Raw genomic sequence first — 21,025 nt, 5'->3', positions numbered from 1 at the left:
GAAACTTTTTCATGGTAGCCACTAAAAAACACTGATCACATAGATTTAACGACTTGCACATAGATATATAAAAATCTTTTAAAAAACGTACCACATATCTTTGAGAAGGGTTCATTAGTTACATATTGCCACAGTAAATCAACAACATTTTTGTGTGTGGGTGTATTTAAATGTTTTGGTGTATGCTCTTAAACTTGTCTTACACTACAGTTCATAGTAAAATCTGTACTTGGGGAAGCAGCTATGCAAAGGCAGTTTTTTCTCCATTAATACCTTGCTTAAGCATTGCATTGATGTGGCACAACTGGACTGAAATGTGAAGTATTTGCTCAAAAGTCAAATTTACATGAGACATGAAAGTTTATATTTGTCAAAGATCCCATGACACTATTTATTATTATTATTATTATTATTATTATTATTATTATTATTATTATTATTATTATTATTATGTATTCATATGTCTGAAGCATTAATCCAAGGTGATTTACAAGGTGTTGTTGAAAGAGTGAGGTGGCTAAATTCCAAGTCAGGCTTTCCTCAATCAGGTCTAACAAATTTCTTATGACTCCACCTTAACTGCTGTGTAGTAATCTGCTGGTACAAAATGGCTGCACCCCAGAGGGTGCTGCACTTGAGTGGTGGGTGAAGTGAGTCTGTAAAGCACTTTGGGATCTTTCTGGCTGCTACATGTAAGGTATTATTATTTATTAATAAATTAACTCTAGTCTCTGAAACTAAAACAAAGGCCAAAGGAACATTAGAAATGCTAACCCTTTTTGTTCTACAGAGTTAAAACGGAGAGTTAGAAATTTTGTACAACAGCATTTACATACCATATATGGCTTCCACCTTTAAGCGATCCAGAGGTGTCTTTTTCTCCGAAGTTGGATCTCTCTTGCTGCCACCACCACGAAGATTGCTCTTTAGTAATGTTGGAATGTCAAAGACAGCAACCGTCAGGGTTCTTACATATGATGTATTCGTGCTGCACCTCTCTGCAAGGATCCTGGACAGTTAGTCAATATACACTCCAGTGCCTGGGAATATTTCCACCTAAAAGACAATGGTAAATAAAAAACAAGTTCATCCCCAAACTATACTTATATTATGTTAAGTGGAATACTCAGACATAATCAGTAAGGCTGTGATTTTGTTACAGAAATTTGTTATAAAAACCACAGTATGTCTCAATTCTAAGTCTATTCATTTACAATAAATAAATAAATAAAGTGAATCTGTGACACCCATAACTCAATCACATTCTTATTATCAACTATAAATATGAAAATAACTGATAATGTAGCATCATTAGATTGTTCATAACTAATACATTTTTTCAATATATATACTTAATTAATACCCTTCCTCACCAACTATGCTACCCAGCTCCTGGTCCAGGCCCTGGTACTCTCCCGCCTAGACTACTGCAACTCCCTCCTGGCTGGCCTCCCTGCGTCCGCCACCCGTCCGCTCCAGCTCATCCAGAACTCTGCTTCCCGCCTGGTGTTCTCTCTGCCTCGCTTCGCCCACGCTACTCCACTACTCCGCTCGCTCCACTGCTTCCCGATCACCGCTCGCATCCAGTTCAAGACTCTTGTACTAGCCTACAGATGCCTTGACCAGTCTGCACCCAGCTACCTCCAGACCCTCATCTCTCCCTACACCCCCACTCGACCTCTCCGCTCCGCCTGCACTAGAAGACTGGCTCTACCACCGCTACGCTCCCCTGCCTCCAAAGCCCGCTCCTTCTCCACCCTTGCTCCGCAGTGGTGGAATGACCTTCCTACAGATGTCAGGACTGCCCAGTCTCTGACCACATTCCGGCGCCTCCTTAAGACTCACCTCTTCAAAGAGCACCTGTAGAACTCCTCTGTTTGTATCCTGGGACACTATCACCCTTCATGTAAATGTGCTTTATTTTGCTCTTATCAGCCCTATTTTACTGCATTTAATCCTGTACTTCAGAATACTGTAATCTGCCAAGTTTTTAACCTGTAGTACTTTGAATTTAATCACATCCTGATGTAACTATCACTATTTAATCATATCCTGATGTAACTATCACTATTACCTGCTGTATTATTGAATTGTGGTTTGTCAAACTTGTACTTTACTTGAACAAAAGTTATTGTATTTCTTGCTCTTATTGTATTACTTGCTTGAAATGTTTTTGCTTACGATTGTAAGTCGCCCTGGATAAGGGCGTCTGCTAAGAAATAAATAATAATAATTATATATATATATATATATATATATATATATATATATATATATATATATATATATATATATACATATATATATATATATATATATATATATATATATATATATATATATATATATATATATATATATATATATTTACCTTGTCTTTGTAATATTTTAGACCAAGAGTGTTATACCTGTTTTGGTGCTTCTTTGTCAGAGTCAGAACAGTTTGGTGTGGGGCTGTCAGAACCACTTGATGGTGACACTCTTTTGGCTTCATCATTGATAAACGTGGCTTTTGTTACAATTTTTTTCAGATTTTCCAAAATGTCTGGAATCTCTGGGGAAAAAACCTTAGTATTAAATGCTAATCATTTTTAGTAATATATTTAATACAAAGTGAAAACAAAACCATCAATGCCTGCAATTATACTTGAGAGACTTGCTGTATGTTATTAGCAAACTGACCTTTTTGTGGGTCATTAACATTAGCTACAAATAAAATAGAAAAAAAGAAAAGAAAGAGACAATACAAGAATTACCAGGTCTAATGTAATGCATATAGTCATTAATGTAGAGGATTTGCACAAGTTATGTTGAAAAACTTAATTTATTTAATAAACAGTATTATTAAACTATTAGACAGTGCACATTAAGAGTCTGTATTGTGGTTCTAGATTACTTCAGTATGATCAACTATAATACATTACTCAGGAAAATCACACATGGAATCTAAATTACTGAAGACTAACATTTATCAAGGTAAGGAATTATTTGCTATAAATAAAAAACTTACCATCAACCATGCAGTTTCGAAGATCTTGGTTCTCATTTTTAAGTCTAGTGTTTTCCTTTTCGAGCTGCTTAACTTTTTGCTGTAGCTCAACTTCACTGGACTCTTGAAATGTCTGTAGAATATTATGGGATCTAATTCTTGAAGCTCCATCGGTTTTCTTTCTTATTTTGTGCTGTATTCAGAGAGAAAAAAAGTTTAAATTGAAATATATATATATATATATATATATATATATATATATATATATATATATATATATATATATATACACTTTTTTGCAATCACATTTCATCAAGAAACAGCTCGCACGTTAATTTTAGTTAAAAAAATAAGTAAAATGTTCACTTTAACTTTAGAAATTATGAACTAGACAATTAAAAAAAGCATCTTATAAACTGAACCCACACAACCAACTTACTTATATATATATATATATATATATATGAATGAAAATGATAAAAAAAAAATACTGCAATACATTTATTTAATATCTGAAGTACAGTACATCTCACCGGTAACTACAGTTCATCAAGGTCACTGTCATTTGAAATCTGAAGTTTTTTGTTTGGTTTAGGTACTCTCTTTTTAGGAGAGGGCATTTTCGTTAGGTCATTAAGTTTTCTTCTTAGTTCGCCTTCTTTTCCTAAAATAAAAATAAAAATGAAATAAATAAAACCCTGCATTATGTACAGATATTTGGGGATTATATTTATTTGTCATAAAAATACTGCGCTTTGACCATACAAATGAAGATGGACAGCCAACACTGAATCAAAACCGAAGTTAAATTAAATCTGGTTTAATTTATTTTGTGGGTTTGGGGATTTTATTGTAAAGCACAGCACACAGTAAATAGTTCTTACAAATGCCAGTCGTCAAGTGTGACGAGTGCTTAGCGCCCTCAGCACCACCTACCATGTTATAACAGTATGAACGAAGTACAACAAATTAATCAAATAAACCTTCATTTCAAATATACTGTGATATTATATATATATATATATATATATATATATATATATATATATATATATATATATATATATATATATATATATATATCAAATACCGTGTAAAGACTTTTTAAAAAAAAAACATACTTACCAGTCATAATGATCTGCGCTTCATGGACAGGCCATCCACCTTTTGGAGGTTTGTTTGTGTCGCTCCACTCTGCTCTGAAGCTTCGAGTAGTCTCTTCGTCATCATCAGCAATGCTGAATAAATCAAAATTGCGAATCCAAGCAGTTGGAATCACGCTGTAAGAGTCTTTGTCGACCCCGCTTTCCCACTTCACCAACGCGTGCATCACCTTCTCGTCCGTTTTTAAATTTTCTGCGCGTTTTTTTTCCCCCCAACAGGTCACTGCACAAAAAACAGTCCCGCTCTGCATTCTGCTACTTGGCGTTCTTAATAACACCAACAGGGTGTAATCGCATAGACCACCAAAGTATAAAGTACTACATATCCCATCAGTTACAGTTTTTTTTCTTCTTCTGAATCTGCAAGCGCACTGCATAAAGTTTTGCAAATGAAGAGATTTGGATGATGAGTTTACAATCTTATAAACAGTATTTAAGTAAACCTAGATAAGCAGTTCCAAAAAGAACAGCATCGAGATGGAGAAACAGGTAAAAATAATAATAATAAGATGTTTATACTTTTTAAAATATTTTAATTACAGTATGTCATTATTGCCTTTTGATTTACATTTACAGAAAAAGAACGGCTGGAAACGTGGACTACCCAGCAAGAAGCACCAAAGTTACTAAAATATCAGATTCTCAGGTAAGCTTCATGCAGCCATACACGTATAATTATAAAATCAATCCAAAAAATAGACATTGTTTACCTACAACTGAGTTTGGATGTTAATTCTATTTAAGAGATAAAAAAAAACTATTTTTTCTGAACTAATAATCTGTGAACATTCAATTATCTCTATAATTTTAATAAATACATTTATTTTATTATTTTACGGTGGAACATTATATTTTTATTCAGCTGAAATGATTTCACATACCATCAATTTTTCTGTTAATAAATGTGCTAAAAAAAATTCGGATGGATAGGCCCCTACATATAAAGATTAAGTTAAAGGCTAGAGTGATCAGTGTTCTTCACTTCCAGTCCTGGAGGGCCACAATCCAGCTCCTTGTAACTCATCAACAACAAAAGACCTGGGAAAAGGTTTAAATGGCTTCAGTTAAGCCAATTAGGTAATTAAGAGCTCAACTGGAACAAAAACCAGCAGGCATAGGGGTACTTTAGGACCACAGTCACTGACGTAACTGACAATGTTGTTGTAACGAAAATCAGCAGACACAGTGGGCCTCCTCCAGGACCAAGGTTGAGAAGCACTGGTCTTGAAGACCAAAATAACAATCCACCTCAAGGGCTAGTGATATTCGAGGTGATGCTAAACCAGTCCTGAATGTTTAAATATAATGTTATTTTCTTGTAGTGTGTCGTTGCTGTTAATGCAACCAGTTATGTGGAGCCATCAGATACAGAAGCTGACGAAAGACATCAACATGTAAGTTTAGTTGTAAATTTAAAGTGTGTGTGAAAAGTATTTTGTATATGGAGATTAACCCATAGTTTCATAGATATAGTAGCTGTGGACTAGTGATATTCAGGATCTTCAAAACAAGTCCTGAATGCTCAAATTTAACGCTTCTTTTTTGTAGAGTGTCATTGCTGTTAATGCAGCCAGTGATGTGGAGCCATCAGATACAGAAGCTGACGAAAGACAACATGTAAGTTTCCTAAATTAAAATGTTGCATCAAAATACTTATTTAGCACTTTCAACTGTTTCTTTGTGATTCCTAAAATTACTTTCCATCTACAGTAGTAAGGATATACACTAGAAATTGTTTGCCTTTTGAAACAGTAATGTCAGGATCTTTGCAAAATCCACACCCAGGTACCTATTGCAAACTAGGATACATCAGAAAGTGAGGATAATTCACACCTGAAGTTAAATTAAAAAGGAAAGTATGTTGCTAGGGAAAATTATGGTATTGCATGTTATGATTACCCTTTCAGCCAAATAGAAATAATACATTTCTTTTGAAAAGGATTGTGAATTTGTTACAACTTTCAATAAAGTTTGATTTTTCAATATATGTATTTAAGACTTTATTGTTCTTGTTTTTAGAGAAGCATACCTTTAGAGCTTAAAGATGCTGGAGTTGAAGAAAGCATTACAGACAGTCATGTAAGTGATAGGTAGCTTGTCTCTGCATATTAACATCATAAAACATCTAACAGTTCTGCAAATATCTGAAAACATTTTTGTGCCTTCCGTCTTCATAGGGTACTTCTTGTTATCATAATAGTCTGACTTTACTTTTTTCTATATAAATAAAACACCACATTTTTTTACACCTTAATTGTATTCTTAACAGTAATATTACTTTTGCTTGTTTCCATGTATCTTCAGACATTCTCAAAAGCACAGAATCATCTCTTGAACAGAACCAACTCCTACTTCTTGCCCTGAAAGCTAAACATCAATTAAACAGTGAAGCTTTAACTGACATTATGAAAGTTATAAATGTAATATGTGAAGAAAATGTGATTGCAACTTCAAAATACTTATTTGAGAAGCAGATTTCAGATGTTAAAGAAGTCATTCGTGTTTGTTATATATGTAAGAACTGTGGCTCTAATTTAGATAGCAGTGTTACATCAGGAATTTGCAGTGTTTGTGATGAAGTATTTTTTTATTTTATTTTTCTTTATTTATTTCTTAGCAGACGCCCTTATCCAGGGCGACTTACAATCGTAAGCAAATACATTTCAAGTGTTACAATACAAGTAATACAATAAGAGCAAGAAATACAATAACTTTTGTTCAAGTGTGACAAACCACAATTCAATAATACAGCAGATGGACATCAAAAGATTGTATTGAAAAAGGGAATTTTTTCTTTTACATTCCACTAAGACACCAACTTCAGAATCTTTTAAATGACCCAGCTGTGCACAACAGTTTTTTAAGAAGTGTCTGCAGTGAAACTGATGTGCTTTCAGATATACATGATGGAGTACTATATAAACGGTTGTTAGTTGATCAAGACAGCCAAGAAAGACCACTTGACCGATTATCTTTGAGTTTTAATTGCGATGGTGTGCCAGTCTTCAAGTCTTCTTCACTTAGTATTTGGCCAGTGTTGTGTTCTTTAAATGAGCTAACGCCCACTGAAAGACTGAAGAACATATTAATGGCTTCCTTGTGGTTTGGGAAGTGCAAGCCTGACATGAATGTGTATTTAGAGCCTTTTGTAGAAGAGTGTCGTAGTTTATGGTCAGATGGAGTTCAATGGGTAGATCCACTTAGTGGTAATGAACGTATATCAAAGATATACACAACTTGTGCAGTCTGTGATTCTGTAGCTCGACCTCTAATGCAAAATATGATGCAGTTTAATGGGTACCAGGGGTGTGGATTTTGCAAAAATCCTGGTGTCACTGTTTCAAAAGGTAGAGGATTTGTCCGTGTATATCCCTATCGGAGAGAATCTACTTTGAGGAACTACATAGAAACAGTTGAATGTGCTGAACAAGCACTAGACTCTCAACAACCAATCTGTGGTGTGAAAGGTCCAAGTGTTCTGTACAACATACCAAAATTTGATATTGTGGAGAACTCTGTACCAGACTACATGCATTGTGTGCTACTAGGTGTAGTGAGACAAATGATGGCCCTATGGTTGGATTCACAGTATCACACAGAAAGATATTACTTGGCAGCTCACATAGACAACCTAGATTTTAGACTTCTATCTATTAAACCTCCTTGTAACATATCTCGGGTCAGTAACATTGCGTAAATATTGGAAAGCCCATGAATGGTATGCATGGTTGATTTTTTATACTGTTCCAGTACTTAAAGGAATTCAGCCTCAAAAGTACTTTAATCATTGGTGTTTACTAGTAGAGGCAGTTTCAATTATGCTTGGTGAAAGCATTTTTACAAACCAGCTTGACTACTGTAGTGATGTACTAGTTCGGTTTGTTGTTTTACTCGACAAACTCTATGGAGTTCAGCATGTCAGCTACAATGTACATTTGCTGTTACATCTGGTGAAAAGTGTCAAAGACTGGGGTCCATTATGGGCACATTCAGCTTTTTTATATGAATCCTACAATGGCTGTTTACTCAAGATGATTAAAGGAACACAGGGAGTACCTTTGCAAATTTGTAAGAAATTTCTGATTGAAAAGGCTTTGCCTTTGCATGCTACTGAAATGGCTGGGACACCTAAAGGGGAGTTACTCAACTACTTCATAGGCACAAACAGAAAGATTAAGTTTGCTGAGGAAATTGAAGGTGGAGCTGCTTTGGGACGATCTTGTCAGAGAGTTCTTAAAAGGGAGCATTATCTTGCACTGCACAGCTTTGTTAATGAAGTGGATCCAACAATAATTGCAACTTATTATGACAGAATTGTTATTGGAAAAGAAATTGTTCACACAAAACTATACACAAAGGCAAAGAAGAGAAACAGCTATACTGTTATATTGAAAGATTCTTCTTTTTTCTCAATAGAAACATTTGTAATTTTGGATCTTGGCTGTGGCAGAAAATGCTATGCATTAGGAAGGTTCTTTCAGAACAGGAATTTTAAAATATGTTCTGATAATGCATTGAACATAGGATTAAGTCACATTTTCCCAGTTTCTCCTGAGTTGGGCCATCTTGTTGCAGTGGACAGTTGTGTTATACAGCAGAAATGTGTTTTTGTACATATACCTGGCCAAACTGTTGCTTTTGTTTGCAAACAGCCAAACCGTTTTGAACTGTGCAGATAGGTTTCTGCTAGTTTCAGTTTGTGTCATTTCATGAAAATATGTTCAAACTGGAGATATAATAAAATATAATTATACATCTGATCAGAGGTGGAAATAAGACCCCTAATGCATACCTGTTTGGTCCATTTTAGGTTTTACTGCAGCTCATAAAACACAAAATGGCTCCAACTGCTGTGCAGTGGGAGTCTTATTTCCATCTTTGTCATCAAGATGAATGAAACAGTAACAATCCAAAATACAGTAACTGTTCACAATGCATAACCCAGGTATTTCTGCCACACCTGACAGGGTTACTATTTTTGTTGGGGTATAGAATGTTCTTTTTTTGCAAATGTGTTGCAGTAAATTATGTGCAGCATTTTTTATTCTCAAGGATTACTGTTATGTAACAATTGCAATGGGGGATGCAGTCTGTGGTGAAAGCAGCAGAGCTTCTTTTGTGTAGAGGAAAATGTGAGTTACAAAAAGTCAGGTTTGAAAAAGTACTTGCTCTGTAAACACGTCTAAAAATTGACAAATTAAAGAATAAACCAAATAACGTATTTGAACAAAATTATATTAGGTGGTTTTAGTTTAGATAAATTAGCAGACATTTGTAATTGGAGTTAAAGACTAGAGTAAACAGGTTGAAAATATGCCCCAAAAGATTGGAGCAACTGATAGAAAATCTCATAGTTATTGAGGATTGATCTTTAGTAAAATGTTAACATTAAATTATGTTGGTGTTAAGGTAGCTTTAATTGTGCCTTGTGTAACTAAGGTATATTGTATCTTATGTAACCTGTATGTATTTGATATATGCTTTTTAGATTAGCAGATGTGATTTTACACGAGTTATGAAAATGTGGTGTGTGATAAAAATACTGATACTTTTATTTTCTTAATAAACATCAAAAATATTGTAATTTTCTTATTTTTATTGTTTTTATTTGGAATAAGTGCAATAACTCACATTTTTGTAAATACATGTGTAGTATATATTTATGGCATACAAATCAAGTTACACCATATTTTTAAACATATATGTTCACAGTTTGCTTTTTTTTACATTAGGAACATATGTACATAAATATACGGATATGTGCTGCATATAGGTAACATATAAAACAGTATACAATGACTATATTGATAATATATTGAAAATATGTGTTCTTTCCGTATGGGTATGGCATTGTCTATACACAATACCTGTCATGTAAGCCGATTGGTATCAAACCGATCACAATTAATGTGATCCGTGTTTTCAGTCAGATTGATAGTTTTAATCAATCATCGAAAAAGCAGCAGTGCTTTGCAACTGTTTTTCAGTTGAAATAAATAACTACTTTGTTTTTGTGGATGGGGGTGTTTTGAAAAGATCAGTTAAATAGCTACGTATTTTGAAATAAAGATGTATTCATTATTATGAACGTTAACAGAAAGTATATTGTATTTACTTTTCCCACGTTTGCTTGCCTTGTACAAATCTGACAGAGTTTTAACAAAGGCATTTGACTTCGGTTCATTAGTTAGCCTATACTGCCATCTACAGCATTACTGCGGTAGTCGTTTATTTCTTTTAAATATTTTCACAACTAACCGTGCGAGCATGTAGTCGTGGCCGAGTGGTTAAGGCGATGGACTTGAAATCCATTGGGGTTTCCCCGCACAGGTTCGAATCCTGCCGACTACGTAAGCTTTGTTTTTAATTGTACGTGTTCATTGTTAATACATGTTTAAAGCTCAAGAAGTCTGAAATATTACTGGTTGTACTTCATATCGCTTCGGTTCATTTTGTTAAAGAATGTTCATTTTGGCACCATTACAAATGCTGTGGTTTCTTTAAAGAAGAAAAGCCATGGCCCGTACGGGGATCGAACCCGCGACCTTGGCGTTATTAGCACCACGCTCTAACCAACTGAGATAACCGGCCACACACTCAAAACTTGCTACTAGAACCCGAGGAAAATAAGTCCTGCGGACATTATGATTGTTCTACCAAGATGTTCTCATGTTAAACTGAACAATAACACATTCAAAGTATTGGAAAGGCATAATTAGTGGCCACGTCATAATGAGGCAGTTTAACAGTGTGAAGGATGTGGTGAGGTGCAGGCTTGCGGTGGCTTTCTCTCATTTAACGACCTTGTGATTTGAATACTAACAAGAAAAACAAATCAAATTACCAAGCATTCGGTGGACGTTTTAAGAAATAAATAAACAAACAGATTTGTCAGAAGTGGGATTCGAACCCACGCCTCCAGAGAGACTGCGACCTGAACGCAGCGCCTTAAACCGCTCGGCCATCCTGACTTACACTGACGACTTTGCACAACACTGCAGTACACTGCTGAACCTCCAATGTCTGACGCTACAGTAAATCACCTGGTGTGTGCGTGAACTTATTCTTTATCTGTTTATATTAAGGAGGGCGACCTGTTTCGTCGCATTCTATATGGGATCACAAGGACACTCCTCTTACAGACAGAAAATATACGGCAAACAGAGCGATCGCTTCACGGTTAGAAACAAATCAGAACAGTCTGTTAGCAAATTAACTTCATGAAAAAAAAAAACACACAGGCATTACATAAATGTTACAGATATGTTTCGTAGACACAAAAGTTGTAACATAATTGGGTACATTTGTAAACTATCCGCCAGTAACAGACATTATCTCACATTATCTCTAGTTTCAAACGCATTATCACAGGCGGCACAATTACGACATGGAAAAAATCCAGTATATTTGTCCAGTACACCTAGATCTCTCGAACATTAAAATGAGTCAGCCCTTAAAAAAACACTGTCCGTGTTCATTTCTATGTATATGACATTGTCTATACACAATACCTGTCATGTAAGCCTATTGGTATCAAACCGATCACAATTAATGTGATCCGTGTTTTCAGTCAGATTGATAGTTTTAATCAATCATCGAAAAAGCAGCAGTGCTTTGCAACTGTAGTTCGTCTTGCGTACCTTTAGGCAAGATACCCACTCAGAACGTGTCTGCTTCCTCCAGCCCCCTAAAGAACACTGGAGCGGTCATCAATAACAGGGAGCAGTTGGCCAAAAAAAAAAAAAACACTCGCTGTCTCCTTCACGCTCAAAAACGAACACTCTCACTCTTCCTCGTGGATAGAGAGTCCAAACACTTTATAAACGCATTTCGCTGGCAAATCACTATAGAAATGATCCCGGAAAGTATTGTTTTATGGGCAAGTGGCCGACCGTCTCCCTCCAACTCTGAGTGGCACCGGTAGCTGTGCCGCTGACAAATAGACAGGAGCTTTCATATAATGCAATTGCTGTTGCCCAGTGAGGTGTTACAACAACATTTCAAACTCATTCCAAACTGCAGGCGGTTAAAAGCTAAATTGGGTTCAAGTTTCCCGTATGATTTAAAAAGTAGGAGCCAGTTGCCTCATTTGCATTGTCTGCCTTCCTCCTTTGCACTGTGAAGTCTATCAGATTTGTGCTTAAAATCGGAATACGATTCCCATTTGAATCGTATATATTTGGTTTCCATTTTAGCTCTATGCATACACACTGTTCTGTTGAGACTCCAAAGGTGTTATGTAATAAAACACCATAATCGGTTAGCACGTTGGGCTGTTAATCGAAATTTTGGTGTTTCAAGCCCACGCAGAGATGATGCTTTTTGCATTTCTTTATCGCATTAGAAAATGGCACTATAATACGTTTTTATTTCCTCCAATTACACTGAAGAAAAAATGTGCTGTTTTTTTAATTCAAAAAATTAATTAAGAAAAAATAGCCCTAGTCGTGCTGTTTGCAAAAACCCGGGATCGAAGCAGGGACCGTTACAGTCTAACGCTCTCCCAACTGAGCTATTTCAGCTTGACGCGATTTTGCTATCCAGGCCGCATTCTTTTCGTCAATCGCCTTTTTGTCAAGCCAGTAAACCTGCATGTAATGAGAAACGTTCAACAGTTCGGAAACACCACAATAGAATCCAATGCCTTTGCAAATGTGTTTCCAAACTGTTAGTTTTTCTCCCAAATGCGGTTTCTCAAAAAATGGTTTTGCCTACTTTTTATTATTATTATTACTTTTTCCAGAGTAAGACCAAAAGGCAAACATCCAGGAAATAGTTAAACACTGCTACAGCGCTTGAACTGTCTCAACAAACGTTTAGCTCTAAAATGTGTACATTAAAAGTCTATTAACATCTTTAACACAATCATCTGTGTTCCAATAGCGGTTAATCCACATGGTGATCAATAAAGTGAATGCTGGCTTTGTTCACATATTCGCAAGACGTTTTCACGATTCACGCATATTCTGAACAAGCACACTAGAATATGGTAATGAAAGGACAGGAAAATAACTGCTTTATTGGCTCTGGTCTTGTATCGTCACCTTGATTACTGTCCGTAAGAAAGTGGCATTAATCAAAAACCTAATTATGTAAGGTTCCCAATGCGCAAATACGCAGCATACTTAAACTTCTTCACAATCTTAAATCTTCCCACATGAATGTCAAATACGTACTGACAAGTACGGCCCTTTCCCAGTGTAACACTCTGCTGTGTTTGAACAGCAACGATGGCTTGGATATGATGTATTAAACCACGATACTATTGTTCCCACTTTCTTTATTACTACCAAATGTGCTTTTCGTGTCAGCCCTTGTGGCCTAATGGATAAGGCACTGGCTTTCTAAGCCATGGATTGTGGTTTCGAGTCCCATCTGGGGTGTGATTTTGTTATAGGAGGCTGTGTGGTCCAGTGGTTAAAGATAAAGGGCTTTTAACCAGGAGGTCCCCGGGTACAAATCCCACCTCAGCCACTGACTCATTGTGTGACCCTGAGCAAGTCACTTAACCTCCTTGTGCTCCGTTTTTCGGGTGAGATGTAAATGTAAGTGACTCTACAGCTGATGCATAGTTCACACACCCTAGTCTCTGTAAGTTGCCATGTGTATAATAAAAACGAACATAATTATGGTATGTTTTATTAGCATGAAATACTTTGTAGATCTTGTTATCTGCTAAGTCCGCTCACGCTAGCCAGAACGTGCTCGAGTGCTCTGGGAACAGCCATGAAGCAAGTCAATTTTTCAGTTCAATTAAATAACTACTTTGTTTTTGTGGATGGGGGTGTTTCTTGAAAAGATCAGTTAAATAGCTACGTATTTTGAAATAAAGATGTATTCATTATTATGAACGTTAACAAAAATTATATTTTATTTACATTTCCCACGTGTGCTTGCATTGTACAAATCTGACAGTTTCAACAAAGACATTTGACTTCGGTTCATTAGTTAGCCTATACTGCCATCTACAGCATTACTACGGGTTTCGTTTACTTCTTTTGGATATTTTCACAATTAATTGTGCGAGCATGTAGTCGTGGCCGAGTGGTTAAGGCGATGGACTAGAAATCCATTGGGGTTTCCCCGCGCAGGTTCGAATCCTGCCGACTACGTGAGCTTTGTTTTTAATTGATTGTATGTGTTCATTGTTAATACATGTTTAAAGCTCAGGAAGTCTGAAATATTACTGGTTGTACTTCATATCTCTTCGGTTCATTTTGTTAAAGAATGTTCATTTTGGCACCATTACAAATGCTGTGGTTTCTTTAAAGAAGAAAAGCCATGGCCCGTACGGGGATCGAACCCGCGACCTTGGCGTTATTAGCACCACCTTCTAACCAACTGAGCTAACCGGCCACACACTCAAAACTTGATACTAGAACCCGAGGAAAATAAGTCCTGCGGACATTATGATTGTTCTACCAAGATGTTCTCATGTTAAACTGAACAATAACACATTCAAAGTATTGGAAAGGCATAATTAGAGGCCTCGTCATAATGAGGCAGTTTAACAGTGTGAAGGATGTGGTAAGGTGCAGGCTTGCGGTGACTTTCTCTCATTTAACGACCTTGTGATTTGAATACTAACAAGAAAAACAAATCAAATTACCAAGCATTCGGTGGACGTTTTAAGAAATAAATAAACAAACAGATTTGTCAGAAGTGGGATTCGAACCCACGCCACCAGAGAGACTGCGACCTGAACGCAGCGCCTTAGACCGCTCAGCCATCCTGACTTACACCGACGACTTTGCACAACACTGCAGTACACTGCTGAACCTCCAATGTCTGACGCTACAGTAAATCACCTGGTGTGTGCGTGAACTTATTCTTTATCTGTTTATATTAAGGAGGGCGACCTGTTTCGTCGCATTCTATATGGGATCACAAGGACACTCCTCTTACAGACAGAAAATATACGGCAAACAGAGCGATCGCTTCACGGTTAGAAACAAATCAGAACAGTCTGTTAGCAAATTAACTTCATGAAAAAACCACACAGGCATTACATAAATGTTACAGATATGTTTCGTAGACACAAAAGTTGTAACATAATTGAGTAGATTTGTAAACTATCCGCCAGTAACAGACATTATCTCACATTATCTCTAGTTTCAAACGCATTATCACAGGCGGCACAATTACGACATGGAAAAAAAATCCAGTATATTTGTCCAGTACGCCGAGATCTCTCGAACGTTTCAATGAGTCAGCCCTTAATAAACACTGTCCGTGTTCATTTCTGTGTATATGACATTGTCTATACACAATACCTGCCATGTAAGCCTATTGGTATCAAACCGATCACAATTAATGTGATCCGTGATTTCAGTCAGATTGATAGTTTTAATCAATCATCGAAAAAGCAGCAGTGCTTTGCAACTGTAGTTCGTCTTGCGTACCTTTAGGCAAGATACCCACTCAGAACGTGTCCGCTTCCTCCAGCCCCCTAAAGAACACTGGAGGGGTCATCAATAACAGGGAGCAGTTGGCCAAAAAACAACACTCACTGCCTCCTTCACGCTCAAAAGTGAACACTCTCACTCTTCCTCGTGGATAGCGAGTCCAAACACTTTAAAAACGCATTTCGCTAGCATTATATATAAAGTTTATTAAAAAAAGTCTGAAATATTACTGGTTGTACTTCATATCGCGTCGGTTCATTTTGTTAAAGAATGTTCATTTTGGCACCATTACAAATGCTGTGGTTTCTTTAAAGAAGAAAAGCCGTGGCCCGTACGGGGATCGAACCCGCGACCTTGGCGTTATTAGCCAAGGAAACCCGAGGAAAATAAGTCCTGCAGACATTATGATTGTTCTACCAAGTTGTTCTCATGTTAAACTGAACAATAACACATTCAAAGTATTGGAAAGGCATAATTAGAGGCCTGGTCATAATGAGGCAGTTTAACAGTGTGAAGGATGTGGTGAGGTGCAGGCTTGCGGTGACTTTCATGTATTTCATGTCATTAGATGATCAAAGCCCCTTTGTGCCAGTGCGCATTCAGAGGAGACGCGCTGAGAGAATCCGTCATCTGTGTCACTCAGTACTGCCAGCTTTCCCTCGTTGGTGATATATTGGTCAGCATATCTGCTTTCCAAGTAATTGACCCGAGACGATTCCCAGCCAGTACAACTGTGTTTATGCCCACGTTTCAAATAATAAACATCATAAAAGCAAATCGCATTGTTTTATGTTTTCTTTACTTTTAAGCTGAGAATCAAACACACTTCTGACAACTTCATAGCCCTGCTGACTACGAACAAATATTGAGTCGGCTGTTTCCCATGACCCTGGTGATACCGAGTGTTTTCCTAGTATCAGCATCGGAATTAGCATGCGTTTGGCATGCTTGCTGTGCACTCTAGCATTGCATAACAAGCATGCACTACGGCAGGAATTCGTGGCGCAACGGTAACGCGTCTGACTCCAGATCAGAAGGTTGCGTGTTCAAATCACGTCGACGTCAAAGCCTTCTTTGTTTCTATTCCACACCATTTAATTTTGTAATGTGTTTGCAAATACTAGTTTGGAAGAATTTAATGTACAGCAAGTAATAATTGATACCTTTAAGCTGAACAGGCATTTAAGAATTAACAACGAAGACATAAAAAGGGACACAACGCCAACAGAGTTCAAGGCCATCACCTTAACCACTTGGCCACGACTACTTGGTGCAACGTGCCAACATCTATAAACACAGACCACATATATCACAGACCAAGAACAAATACACACACACTGTTTTAAATAAAACTGACGAAACCATAATCCCTGGTTTAGGAGGCCAGTGCCTTATCCTTTAGGTGACTTCCAGATGGATAGCAGTCAGCGAGACAATACACGACCAGAGGAATAAATGTGTTCATTTTACTATAAAGATTGTTTCAATGAAATCAACAGCTGATACCAAACTCTTGTCAGCACTCAATACCATTTTAATTTCTTTTTTAAATCGGACTAAAATAGCGTTCCTAACACAGATTGTATTTTCTGTTGTAAACAGACTACTTGTTGAAGTCACTGAAAAATACTGTGTGTCCAAACATGTATTTAACTTGATTGTTTTAATATTCCAAATAACATATTACTTTGAAAAACATCTCCGTCGGCCACTGGATCGTGGTCTCAGGCTGGGATACGGACCATTGAGAACAGTATAAACGATCTATGACTGGAAGTAGCTTACATGAGAAATGCTCTCGTTAAACATGCTAGGATGATCGACTTCGGCATTCTCCAACTGCTGTTTACATTTTCTAACACGTTATGAGAACGAATACAAAGTTTGACCCTTTCCTTGTAAGTGGGGGTAAGCACAAGTTATTTTCAGATGTAATGTCTTTATTTAAGCACAATCAAGTCCTGCGTAGTGCAAATCACATTACTATATTTTTTATATTAGTCAAGTCCTATTGAAAGAGTTCTTAAATAGTTTCAACATTATCAATGATCAATTTGAAATTTGCTTATTGATTTAAACCAGTATGAGATGCACACTCAAAATGTGTCCCCTTCCTTCAACAACCCCCCGACTGAAGATTGGAGTGGTCATCACTAGCAGCCAGCAGGTGCCCGAAAACAACACTCATTGTCAGCTCGGTGCTGAGAAGTGGCAAGCTCTACTTCATTAATATGATACAATGACTGGGCAACAACGAGGTGTTACATTAACAATACCAACTAACTTGAGACAGCCAAGACGTTGAAGTATACCTTAAGTCTGTCATGTGATGCAATAACAGGTTTTAGCATTTTTGCATTTCCTGCTTCGTCAAACAAGCTCAAGCCACAGCACACAGCGCTGATGCATCGGAACAGAGGTGGATTTTAAAGCGACTGAATCAACGAGCTGAGACTACTTTTTGAAGAAACTGAAAACATACCTCTCGTCGAAAAATGTGCTATTTAGTTAATTTATTTATTTATTGAATTTGCAAATGGCAGACTACATACATGGGAATAAATATAAAAGGCTTGAAGTTTGCTTGCATTGGGTTGCATACATTTAATTGATTACAGACTTTTCTGCCGTGTTGCTTTCTTCTTAGATGTGGTCTCAGGTTCGGTTGAGCCGATTGGTCTCTGTGGCGCAATTGGTTAGCGCGTTCGGCTGTTGACCGAAAGGTTGGTGGTTCAAGCCCACCCAGGGACGATGTTTTTGCATTTCTTAATCACATTAGAAAATGGCACTCTGATACGTTGTTATTTCTTCCAATTAAACAGAACAAAAAAAAAAAACGCTCTATTTTTCAGTTCAAAATAATACAAAACAAAAATAGTCTTGCTATTTGCCGAAACCCGGGATCGAACCAGGGACCTTTAGATCTTCAGTCTAACGCTCTCCCAACTGAGCTATTTCGGCTTGACAAGACTTGCGTTTTTTGTCACCCCAGTAAACCTGTGTATTATGAGAAACGATCAACAGCTCGGCAACACAATAGAATCCGATGCCTTTACAAATGCGTTTCGAAACACTTAAGTTTTCACCCAGATGCGGTTTTCAGCCGAAACGGGGGGATAAAACTGCCTATGATCAAAGTGGGCAGAAAAGTTGCATACTTTGCATACCGTATTGGGAGAAAAGAAAGCGGATCATCAAATTGATCAATGCTAATGTTAAAACAATTTAAGAACACTTTACATAGGCCTTGACTAATATAAAAATATAGTAATGTGATTTGCATTACGCAGGACTAGATTGAGCTTAAATAAAGACATTACATCTGAAAATAAATTGTGCTTACCCCCACTTACAAGGAAAGTGTCCAACTTTGTATTCGTACTCATAACGTGTTATAACATGTAAACAACAATTGGAGAATGCCGATGTCGATCATCCTAGCATGTTAAACGAGGGCATTTCTGATGTAAGCTTCTTCCACTAATAGATCGTTTATACTGTTCTCAAAGGCCCGCATCCCAGCCTGAGACCTCGATCCAGTGGCCGACGGAGATGTTATTCAATTTAATATATTATTTTTAATATTAAAACAAGTTAAATACATGTTTGGACAAAATATTTTTCATTGACTTCAACGAGTAGTCTGTTTACAACCAAATGCAATCTGTGTTAGGAACGCTATTTTAGTCTGAATTAAAATGGAAATTAAAATGGTATTGCATTCTGACAAGAGTTTGGTATCAGCTGTTGATTTCCTTGAAACAATCTTTTATAGTAAAATGAACACATTTATTCCTTTTAAGAATAAATAAAATTGAACTGTCAGAGGAGGATTTGAACCGACACCTCCACTTGGAGACCAGAACACAGAATTCTTTGGAAAGACAGAGTCCTTAAGTCTAGCGCCTTAGCCCACTCGACCATCCTGACAAACTGCGTTCATTACAGCAGAAAACCGCATTATTTATTTCAGCACAGCCTAGGGTTGTCATATCAAGGCCCGATCGGGTTTATTACGCACATACCAACTGTTGCTCCATGAATGATGTAATGACAAGTGTTAAAACAGAAACGGTTTGAAGCCAACCCACAAAAGTAAGACTATTTATTTCAATATCGTTATAACTATAAACGATGCACGCATTTTACAATAGCAATTGCTATATGACAACGACCAAAAAGTAATTTTGTTGCAATACTGTATACAGTGTGAACAGAATCAGATATTGCTCTGTTGCCTCGAAGAAACATCTACATTTTGTATTTAAAAAGGACGTCCAACGTGGGGCTCGATCCCAAAAGAGAGCGGAATGTTTATCAATGATCAAGAACAGCTACAGTGAAATAGCATTCAAGTCCCGCTTCGCGCTCAGAAGAAAACACTGTAACTCCTCGTTATGGTTAGCGAGACCAGACACTAGAAACGCATTTCACTAGAAACAAACTATAGAAATGATCCCTGAAAGTATAGTCTTAACAAATATGTGGGTAAAACAACTTCCCTACTCCCGGCATGATGGTGTCTGATTCGGTTTCCTTTCTAGAATATTACTTGTTCATAGTAATGTTAATAATTGCCAATGCGTTTCAAACACAAAACTCACGTTCTGACAAGGTTCCATAGTGTAGTGGTTATCACGTCTGCTTTACACGCAGAAGGTCCTGGGTTCGATCCCCAGTGGAACCATTTCAGTTTGTTTTTACAATATGACTCCCTGGTCAAGACAAGGTAGTTCTGGGTTTGGCCGATCATTAGATTGCGGATGTAAGGTCTCTGGTCCCATCGTAGAAGCAAGATAGTTTATTCACAAAAAATACATACACTTTTATTTATGTTTCTTTTGTTGGTAAATTAACCCAATACATTATTGCATTCTGTCACGTCATTAGATGAGCAAAGCCCCTTTGTGCCAGTGCGCATTCAGAGGAGATGCGCTGAGAAAATCCGTCATCTGTGTCACTCAGTACTGCCAGCTTTCCCTCGTTGGTGATATATTGGTCAGCATAGCTGCTTTCCAAGTAATTGACCCGAGACGATTCCCAGCCAGTACAACTGTGTTTATGCCCACGTTTCAAATAATAAACATCATAAAAGCAAATCGCATTGTTTTATGTTTTCTTTACTTTTAAGCTGAGAATCAAACACACTTCTGACAACTTCATAGCCCTGCTGACTACGAACAAATATTGAGTCGGCTGTTTCCCATGACCCTGGTGATACCGAGTGTTTTCCTAGTATCAGCATCGGAATTAGCATGCGTTTGGCATGCTTGCTGAGCACTCTAGCATTGCATAACAAGCATGCCCTACGGCAGGAATTCGTGGCGCAACGGTAGCGCGTCTGACTCCAGATCAGAAGGTTGCGTGTTCAAATCACGTCGACGTCAAAGCCTTCTTTGTTTCTATTCCACACCATTTAATTTTGTAATGTGTTTGCAAATACTAGTTTGGAAGAATTTAATGTACAG

At 37.2% G+C, this 21,025-nt stretch overlaps 11 non-coding genes across 11 annotated transcripts; 4 read left to right on the top strand and 7 right to left on the bottom strand.

Moving 5' to 3' along the window:
* The first annotated feature begins 10,421 nt into the window (after positions 1 to 10,421).
* trnas-uga (transfer RNA serine (anticodon UGA)) lies at positions 10,422 to 10,503 on the top strand. The gene has a single exon. It is a non-coding gene; the product is annotated as a tRNA-Ser (tRNA).
* Positions 10,504 to 10,669: 166 nt separating this feature from the next.
* trnai-aau (transfer RNA isoleucine (anticodon AAU)) lies at positions 10,670 to 10,743 on the bottom strand. Its single transcript has one exon. It is a non-coding gene; the product is annotated as a tRNA-Ile (tRNA).
* Positions 10,744 to 11,041: 298 nt separating this feature from the next.
* Positions 11,042 to 11,123, bottom strand: trnal-cag (transfer RNA leucine (anticodon CAG)). Its single transcript has one exon. It is a non-coding gene; the product is annotated as a tRNA-Leu (tRNA).
* Positions 11,124 to 11,806: 683 nt separating this feature from the next.
* Positions 11,807 to 12,027, bottom strand: LOC131705381 (small nucleolar RNA U3). Its single transcript, XR_009310336.1, has one exon. It is a non-coding gene; the product is annotated as a small nucleolar RNA U3 (small nucleolar RNA).
* A 2,155-nt stretch (positions 12,028 to 14,182) lies between these two features.
* trnas-aga (transfer RNA serine (anticodon AGA)) lies at positions 14,183 to 14,264 on the top strand. The gene has a single exon. It is a non-coding gene; the product is annotated as a tRNA-Ser (tRNA).
* Positions 14,265 to 14,806: 542 nt separating this feature from the next.
* trnal-cag (transfer RNA leucine (anticodon CAG)) lies at positions 14,807 to 14,888 on the bottom strand. The gene has a single exon. It is a non-coding gene; the product is annotated as a tRNA-Leu (tRNA).
* Positions 14,889 to 15,568: 680 nt separating this feature from the next.
* LOC131705456 (small nucleolar RNA U3) lies at positions 15,569 to 15,778 on the bottom strand. The gene has a single exon (XR_009310412.1). It is a non-coding gene; the product is annotated as a small nucleolar RNA U3 (small nucleolar RNA).
* A 2,456-nt stretch (positions 15,779 to 18,234) lies between these two features.
* Positions 18,235 to 18,308, top strand: trnan-guu (transfer RNA asparagine (anticodon GUU)). The gene has a single exon. It is a non-coding gene; the product is annotated as a tRNA-Asn (tRNA).
* Positions 18,309 to 18,445: 137 nt separating this feature from the next.
* trnaf-gaa (transfer RNA phenylalanine (anticodon GAA)) lies at positions 18,446 to 18,518 on the bottom strand. Its single transcript has one exon. It is a non-coding gene; the product is annotated as a tRNA-Phe (tRNA).
* A 1,301-nt stretch (positions 18,519 to 19,819) lies between these two features.
* On the bottom strand, positions 19,820 to 20,032 carry LOC131705474 (small nucleolar RNA U3). Its single transcript, XR_009310429.1, has one exon. It is a non-coding gene; the product is annotated as a small nucleolar RNA U3 (small nucleolar RNA).
* A 139-nt stretch (positions 20,033 to 20,171) lies between these two features.
* trnav-uac (transfer RNA valine (anticodon UAC)) lies at positions 20,172 to 20,244 on the top strand. The gene has a single exon. It is a non-coding gene; the product is annotated as a tRNA-Val (tRNA).
* Positions 20,245 to 21,025: the final 781 nt, after the last annotated feature.

Source organism: Acipenser ruthenus, chromosome 35 (assembly GCF_902713425.1).
Source record: "Acipenser ruthenus chromosome 35, fAciRut3.2 maternal haplotype, whole genome shotgun sequence".
Classification (NCBI taxonomy): Eukaryota; Metazoa; Chordata; class Actinopteri; order Acipenseriformes; family Acipenseridae; genus Acipenser; species Acipenser ruthenus.
This window is presented reverse-complemented; position numbering and strand designations above follow the sequence as displayed.